Source organism: Pterocles gutturalis, unplaced genomic scaffold (genome assembly GCF_000699245.1).
Source record: "Pterocles gutturalis isolate BGI_N339 unplaced genomic scaffold, ASM69924v1 scaffold32650, whole genome shotgun sequence".
In the NCBI taxonomy this organism is placed as follows: Eukaryota; Metazoa; Chordata; class Aves; order Pterocliformes; family Pteroclidae; genus Pterocles; species Pterocles gutturalis.
This window is the reverse complement of record NW_010139331.1, coordinates 22,427-31,586: the sequence shown is the minus strand read 5'-3', so window position 1 is coordinate 31,586 and position 9,160 is coordinate 22,427.

Sequence of the window (9,160 nt, the reverse complement as noted above, 5' to 3'; positions counted from 1 at the left end):
ACTGCAAAGCTCAAAAGTATTACCAACCTGTTATAGCAAGATGACTTCTTGATTTGAAATACCAGAAAAACTGAAAGCAGTAAGAATTTATCAGTTACACTTATTGCAGCTTAGATAGGCAATCCACAGGGATCACACTGCGGGTTCTGAGGAAACTCCTCAAGGGCAACTGCTAAAATTATCAAATAAACACACACATGTATCCTAATCATAAGAGTAATTGTGGCAAATTTTGTGCTGATAGCATAAAATGATTCCTTATATTCTCCATATTTACAGCACAGAGACTGTAACAGAAATGTATTTTCATTAAGCATGAATGCAAAATCATTTCCAGAGGTACTACAATAAAATACCAACAGCAGCACATAAGGACCAGCAAAACTCAAGAGCTTTTTTTTGACTTGCCACCTAGCAGACAGACAAGCTGGAACTTCATGGCAGTTTCAGAGCTTCCATGAAGCCTGCCTGCACCAAAAAAAAGTTTAATGGAACAAACACAACATTTGGGTTTGTTTCAAGACCTAGACCTATGGCATAGGAAATAGGACATCTACACAAAGAACCAAGACCAGGCTTTTTCAGTGCTGGAAGGTCCTGAAGCACTAGAATGCATCACATGACTTTTCTTCTCTGCAGAAAGACATTTCTTCGTACTAACGTTTTGGGGTTTTTGGGATTCTTGGGGGTTTTTTCACCCAAATATAGCAACTAGCATGAGTTCAAAGAAACACAGTACCCAGCTGAAGAGAGTATTGTCTTTTCTTAGAGCACTTTAACTGGCCATAATTCCCTTTCAAAGCCCTGATGACTAAGAGAAAGACTTTCCTGATGCACATTTTCATGCACCTGACAGTGGTGCAGCAGGCTGTAGCTGCTCTGAACACCTGTGGTAGTTTTCAAAACCTCAGCTGTGCGTGGGCAGCAGGTGAGTCCCAGTAGCACAGGCACCACGTGCTGGCTCGTGGGGCTGGGCTTGCAAGCAAGGTTGCCCACCACAGGGCCCACACATGACCTACATGCTTCTCAGCTTCCCTTTCGCTTTAGTTTGAGGAAACAAGCAGCAGCCAGGCATGCACAGAATCGAGGAACCACAAGCCTTGTCAGCACAAAGGCATGTACAGCAAGATGAAAACTACAGAAGGAAAAGAAGGAAACTTGAAAAAGAAATCCAGCTGTCTTCTGTCTTGGTAAATATTGCAAAATCCTGGATAGACCAGTGCAAGTGGCACTTTTTTAAGCAATTCTTTTCGAAGATTCACGGACCATAAATTCTCAGGCAGCAGCATGACCAAGCATTCTGCTTATAGTCTTCATTTTTAATCATCTACATAATGCAAACTTTGCGACATAAGTAGCAACATCCCTTTACTCTCAAGTGCACTCTCCTGGGAAAGAGCATTTTCAGCTCATTTTGGACTCCCCGAGGCCTGACCTGGCCTGAGATCACTTCATGTAACAGCACTGGATACACGCTGTGCAGAGCACTTGGTGCTTTTGAAGATGCTTAAAAGAACTGCGAAGCTACAGCATGGAAGCAGTCACTCATGGTGCTGTTTCAGGAAAAGTGCATGCAATTATGTTTACATAGTAAGGGAGAAATTATTGCTGCAGCCTTCTCAGAGCCCCTAGAAATGTGTCAAAAGGAATGGACAGGTTAAGTAAAGGAAGGTGAAACATGACCGAGGAGTACTGAGGCATTTAGGACAGAGCTGCTAAAACCACAGGACAAAGTTTTCAGACCAGGCTTTGAAAACTTCATGGTTTTTATCTGTGCTTAGGCAACCAACCAAAGGCAGGACAGTTGCTCTCGTCTTCCCTTGCCCCACACACCTCCTGCATGAGATCAGCAGAGCACCCAACTTACCACTTCACCGAGAGAAAAAACTCTGGCCTACGAGTGGCTTCTGGTAAAAAGTATTCTGCTCAGTGCCCAGGGTTGCAGTAACATATCGTGCTCCAGCTGCAGGCTCTTGCCAGACAAAGAGTTTAACTTCTCCACAGCCCCAGCCACTTTCCACCTTCACTACCCTTCTGATGCAAATTACCATCCCCAGCTACCAGCACAACCCACTCACCCAGCTTGGTCAAATATTCAGGGTTTCCTCAAACCCTTTTAAGTAAAATAAAGCAGCTTAGACTAAGACAACTGTTCAATACGAAGGAGCAACGTTGAGGTGCAGTCCAGAGGACAGTAAAAGACAGGCAACCATCTCTGGCAGGAGTGCAGCAGCAAGTATTTAGGCAGGCTGCACTCATCTCTGCCTCCGGTTCAGTCAGAGAGAGGAGATGTGTGACCACAGCCTCTGGAGATCAGAGCATGAATCAAGCTGGGAAATACCCCATGAAGATGGTGGGTTAGCTTTAAATATTTATTTTCATCCAGGAAACGTTAATTCCTTTGCTCGGCTCCCTGCGGTTTGATGCTGTGGCCATATGCGATGTTCACTTCTAGCTGCTCCCACCCTATCCCTCTGCGTTCTCTCTTCTGGGTGCAGCAGTACCTGGGCAAGAGCAGGCACCAGCTGTGCCTGGGTGAAAGAAGGGGAACTGCAAAAGATTGAAATACCTACAAACCAATTACTGCTCTGTAATATACATCGACATCATCACAAAAGTCAGAAAACTACTTCATTTACTGGATTTCTCAGTGCATTTGGGTCTCCCTCAGTTTTTAGACTAAGGTCTTTGACCAGAAGCTATTACTCCTTTTTTATCTGTATTTTAATATTAACCACTTTGATAATTGGCAGGATATCTTTATTGTCATGTAAAAGGTTAATCTTATCTGGTGTATAGATCCATGTTGCAGTCCAGACTTTCAGAGCACACAGATGACCTCAGTGCTTGAATATGTCTTCAAGATAGCAGTGATTGGGAGCTATCCCAGAACAAGACAGCTCTTTATGAGTACCTGACCTTCCCCTGCTGAGCTCTAGAGGGCACACAGCATTTAGCTTCCACAGAAAGTGATTTTTCAAAACTACTTTTGTTTTGTGAAGTTCACAGGTACATTTCTGTACCATTAACATCTTGACTGTTCTATACCATTGCCAACATTTTTCTAAAATAGGTATTTTGATTTTTACTAATTAAATTATGTTTTTGCAAGGAAAGCAAATAGGCAACCTGTTAGGAAAAGAATCAGAAAAATTAAATCCAATCAAATTTTGGAGATACAGTTTTCTACGTTTTGTAAAATCAATCACCAGAGATATTAAAAACATTTTCATGTGGTCATATGGGGAAAAGTGTATTTGTCCCATACACAAAAGCTTTCTAAAGTATAGAGATATCAAGATACATAGCATATTATATTAATGCAGAAGCCAATAAAAGATTAGATTCACTCCTCTTTGTAAACTTCAAGTTACTTGCTACATTTCCTTCTTTGGGGAAAATTAAGACATTTCACATGGAAGCAGAACCTACAGATGTTAACAGAGGAAGCTGGTCTCCCAGCATAAGTTTTAGAAGCTTGCAGGAAAAGGAGAAAGCACAACTTTACTCATAATATCTATGTCACATCCGAAAAGCAGCAGCCAATATCCTTCTAGCCATATTCTCCAACAACAAGAAATTCCATAGATCTGTTCTCTTCCATTTGCAAATGACCATACCCATGCAGGATTGCACTGCTAGAGATTAACTGTGCACCAGACACATATATTTTCATTGCTCCCACATATTCACCTAGCTGCCTTTAAAAAAGTTTTCACTTTTCGCTTGATGGTCAATCTTTGCACCTTTGCAATTTCTAGGCTCTATCGGCTTTTGTAATTATTTATAAATGGTTGCACACTTTTTATAGCAATTCAGCTTTTCAGCTGGGAGTCCCAACAAAATTGTGCTCAGCACATGCTTTGTACATGAATGGGACTAAAATTCCTATGCAGATCAACATCAGCCAGCTAAACAAACCATGCTGATCTGTCTGTCTTCTCAGGGCCTCACAGGGTTAGGCAAAAAAGTGCTGGTTGTACACACACAGGGAATTTTATTAAATTATGAATGTAACAGAGCCAGAGTAAAACCTATATTTGGCCCAAAACTATCACTAAAGCCATGACATGGTGGCATCAGAAAGGAAGCATTTGGACACCACTAACAGCATCAAGGGCACTCCTTGCAGTCAATCTTTTCCTGGTTAGGAGAAGCAGCAGGAGACAAGTCCCAGTAATACATGCTTTCATAATGAAGCAGCAGCCAGCTCCAGCTCCTGATGGCCTGCTCCATGCTCTTTTGATGAGCCACGTGCTTTGGGCTTGTAGCAGCATAGATTGATGGCTGAGAAATACATGTTTACCAAATAGCCAGGCATGAGGCCCATGCAGAGTCCCAGCTCTGCAGCTGGTAACATTTGTGAACTCTTGCCTCTCCCAGGTTTTCACGGAGAACCAGCATTATTACTTACTGATAGCAGTTACGTGGCAACTAAGGACATACCTACCATGCGCCTCAAGGCAATTATTGCAAAATGCAGATTTAATACAGGCGGCATAAAAATCTATTTGAAATAATAATTTCAAGGCTGGTGCGCTGGGACCATTCTCCTGTGATTGGTGAGACCACAAATACACACCATAAACAAACGTGAAACAAGGTTTTAAGCCAGGATTTACAGCCAGACACCAACACCATGGAGTCATATTTTGACGGGAAATGAATTCCAGAGTGTGGGGGTTAAGCACATGCTTCATCCCCTTGGGTGGGCATTTCGGATGTAGGATTCTTGCTCAGCTAAGCCTAAGGAGCAGATCCACAGACAGAAATAAATTTCTGCATTTGAATTATGGAAGATGAACTGGTTTGGACAAATTAAAAAACATGACAAATTTCAAGGAAAACTGTTTCAGCTAATATTTCCCCTACTTATGACACCACACTTTATTTCAGAAAAAGGTCTTTAGAATACAAGAGAGAATGAGACTCAGATTACAGAATTTTTAACCTAATTTGTGTTGGAAGCAGACTTAAAATAGGAATAAAATTAGGCATAGAATTCTTTAAAACAACAGTTTATCTGTAGAACAAGCCTTTATGTTCCATATGATTTTACTGAATTTATCTCTTTTAATTCAGTTTTGTAGAATTCTGATTTTTTCATGTAAATACATTGGGATTTCAATACTAAAATCTTTTCCAGTTAAGACCAAATGACAAAGAATTTCCAGTCCAACAAGCAATAGGAAAAACAAAATTCTGCCAAGAAAACAAAAATACTTTTGTTACAGGAAAAAAAATTTGCAGCCTCATGAGCTCTTACAACTTTAGTAGATCCTGAGCTGATAGACAATAGTTACAATGTGGTGCGGCCCCCTAAGAATCAGTGGTGCTATTCCAGGACTCAACACCCAGCAAGTGGATCTCCGCTCAGAGTTTAGGGTTGGGAATTTCAGCCAGATCTCTTGAAATTGAGCTCCAACAGTTCTGTGTTCCACCTCACACTTACCACTATAAAAAACAGTTTATTGGGCACAAAGCGTACTGCACTGGTGCAAACACAAAAGAACAATTTTGATTATTATGAGGATATACATAAAAAGAAAGGAGAAAAAAAAAAACCAACCACTAAACCAAAAGCAACACATTATTTCAGATTTTTTACAACTTAATTTTTTAACTCAAGCTTCACCAAAAGCAATTTGCCTGTTATTTCAAAGGCATAGCTGGAAAGCCTGCCCTCAGCAGCATCTGAGATCCACCAGGAGAACTGCATTGTCTTTGGAGTGAGATGTCCCAGATGGTGCAAAAAAAGTGCTGGCATTGTTGCTTGGAAGGTAAGTGTGAGATTAGAAATAATCTCAGCATAGTCCCAAGAAGAGAGCTGCATAAGGCAAGGTGTATGATAGGGGTTAAAACATGTACATACTGCAACTATAGCACAGAAAATACTTAAAACTCTTGCTCAAATCTGATGTAGCCAAAACATCTGCCTATCACCCCATAAACGTCCCTACACTTCTGTTCCTTTTACGACAAAGGAATGGAGCTTTTAAGCACATTTAATAGCCAGCAGCTGTTTGGCTGTCAAATGCCACATCTGGAGAAGCTGTGTGCTGTTAATGTGAACAGAAACAATTATTCTTTAATAGTTTTGCTTAATTTTAAGAATTACACAAATCACAACAACAAAAAAGGTGCATGTTCTTAATGGAAACACATCTGGTTTCTCTGAAAATAAGCCAAAAAGAAAAAAAAAGGACCCAGTGATTAAGTGAAGCTGCACCTATAATCTGTCCCACTTCAGTGGAGAGAGAAGTAAAGCTACTGATATACAGGCACTTGGTATCTCCCAGTCTTTGACTATTCCCCTCAACAAATATGCAACATGCAAGAAGATGACGACTAGATGGTTCACACTAAATTACACGCTACTTATCACACCATGCTGCTCCCCTCCATGCCTGGACATTCCTGTCCTTTGGGACTATGCTTCAATGCTGCCACCTCACTTCCATACCCTATACATACAGCCTGTACGTCAGGGAAATAACATCATTCCCTTTTCATTTGGATCTTCTGACTAATTATACTACCAAGACCATAACTGTATTTCTTCCTGATGGACAGCATTTGGGCCGACTTCAAACCTCAAGAAAGCCAATTAAATTATTATCACCAACTTTCTTGGGCTTTAAATGAGCCATAAGTGAGTTTTGGATGACTGTCTCTCTGCAGAAGCAGTAAACAGAGCACTGTCACCCAGACACGTCACTCAGGACTCATGTAGTTGTGTGTGGATCGCTGGTGGAAAGGGAACTGAGGTTTTGCCATGAAAATCAATCAAACTGAAAGTTCAGCCAAGCAGAGCCACCAAGTAGCATGTGCTTTCTGAGCAGATTAATTCCCCCACTGAAGTGCACACATGCAGAAAGCTGGTGGGAGATGGTAGGAAAGTGTTGAAAGAACTGAAAACTAAGAGTTAAAAAGCAAGAAAGGAGACAAGATGTTTTCAAGTGTCTGCTCTTTTTCTATGAGGACCAATAGCTAGAAAAGCTTGCACACATTTTAAGACACTCTCCTAGCCTCAGTAGGCACCTTCATGAAACACTCCCCCTCCCACAGCCCTTTCTGGACTGGCTGCTCACTCCACAGATATAGTCTGAGCACCACAAGTCTGTTCAGATCTTACATGTACTCATTTCTGTGGAAAGCTGTGATTGTGATGCAATTACATGGCTGACATTTTTAACCGATACTGTACACCATGATTCTCTGTCTTTCCCAGATCAGGCATCACCACAAACCGAACAAGACCTATGCACTGCCCATTCTGCCTCCTACTTTAGCTTTGGTCAGGATGTGGATGCGTCACCAATGCCTTACTGACCTGGGCTCACAGCTGGGCTGAACCCTCAGAGGAAAACAAGCCCATGATTCATTTGGGTCAGCGTCTCCCACACAGACCTGAGATATTCTCACTGATCTAATAACGGCAAGCAGAACAAACAGATGAACCCCATCTGGAAATTCAACCAGGAAATTTAACATACAGTAGCTGACAGAGGACAACCAGCTCTTTTAAGCCAACCTCTTGCCTGTGGTAGCTCTTAGGCAGCCAAGCTGAAACGCAGAGGAAGCTCGCTGCACGGCTGCCTGCGTCACAGACTCAGGGCTTGAAGTGCCAGTCACTGGCAACCAGTTTCACCGGGGATGCCATCGCCAGACAGGAAACTGGTGCCTCCCTCCCTTCATAGAGACAGGTTAGAGTCAAACTACACTGGCAGCAGCTCACAATGTCTTGAATAAATGGGAAATCCCAGTCCACCAGGGATTTCAAAGCCAGTTATTTCACAATAAACTAACGTGGGGAAAAATGCTTCTTACAGGAAGAAAAAAGGGTAGGGTATTATTTCTTAAGCTTCTCCAAACAATCTACAGCTACCTTAAAACAATTTTTATTTATTTCTAAAATCCATACCCTATACTTTATACTTTTTAAAGCTTTTAAGCATTCTCAGGTACCTGGAATTTTTTTTTCTGTTAGCCAGAATTTCTCTTGCTGAATGCAGCAGTGTTGACTTAAATACTCAGCACTATTAATTTTCTTAAAGCTCCTTATTATTCACTGACAGTCTTAGAAAGTGGTTGCCATCATTACAGTCTCATTAGAGACTGTAGCCATAATGTGACCTCTTTATATCCTACAGTACAGCCTCTCAGTAGAAATAATATTAGTTTGTGACAAAGTAGGTGCCCAAAGAGGTTGTGAAACATCCATACTTGGAGATATTTGAAACTCGCCTAGAAAAGCCCTGAGTAACCTGACCTAACTAGCCCTGCTTTGAGCAGGTTGGTCCAGATGACCTCCAGAGGTCCCTTCCCACCTACACTACTCTTTATGATTTTGCTCTTCTCAGTACAGAAAATTTCTATGTTTCACTTAAACAGAACTGATACAGGCCTCCTCAGGTCAATTAAAGCAGAAAAAAAAAAAGTATTAATCTGGGTCTCTGGAAAATAAATTCATTTCCAAATGCAGGAAACAGTCAACTATATATTTCCAATAACATAATGTAAATTACTTTTTCAAAAACAAAAATAAAAGAAGTTTCTCCATATAAAATTAAGATAGTTAATACCTTTCCATCTCAAGACACTGATGGGGGCACAATTCTAGATGATTCTCTGCATCTTTGGTCTTCCTTTGCTGCTGTTCACAGGGAATCTATTAGGAACAGGGAGGGGAAAAAAGCACGCTTAAAGGGGAAATAAAAAGATGGAAAACCTATTAAGAAAAATGTAAGTGCATGATTACAATGAGAAGAGATAACCATGTCTTGCCTGCATTTCTGTTTTCCTCTTCATATACCATAAATGGCTGACAGAAAAGCCAGGAATCTACTTGTTCCTTCCCAGCATCATCCTCTCTTAAGTCCACCACTCTATCAGGGAGAGTTTGAAAGAGTAGGAGCAATAACAGTCTCTGGCTGTGGTGCCAAGAATCTCCCCAAGGAGCAAAGCTGTCAGCAGTCACAGGAACATTGGGAGTGTTGCAAAAAGGGCTTTTATTATTCATCCTAAAAGAATCAACTGTCCTACATACTCTAGAGTTCAAGCATGTCCTCACATTGACCAGAAAATTCATATGCTTCATGGAAGCATCATCCAGTAAAACTGCTGCTCCAGATTTAAGAGAATTTGAGTAATGAGTCTG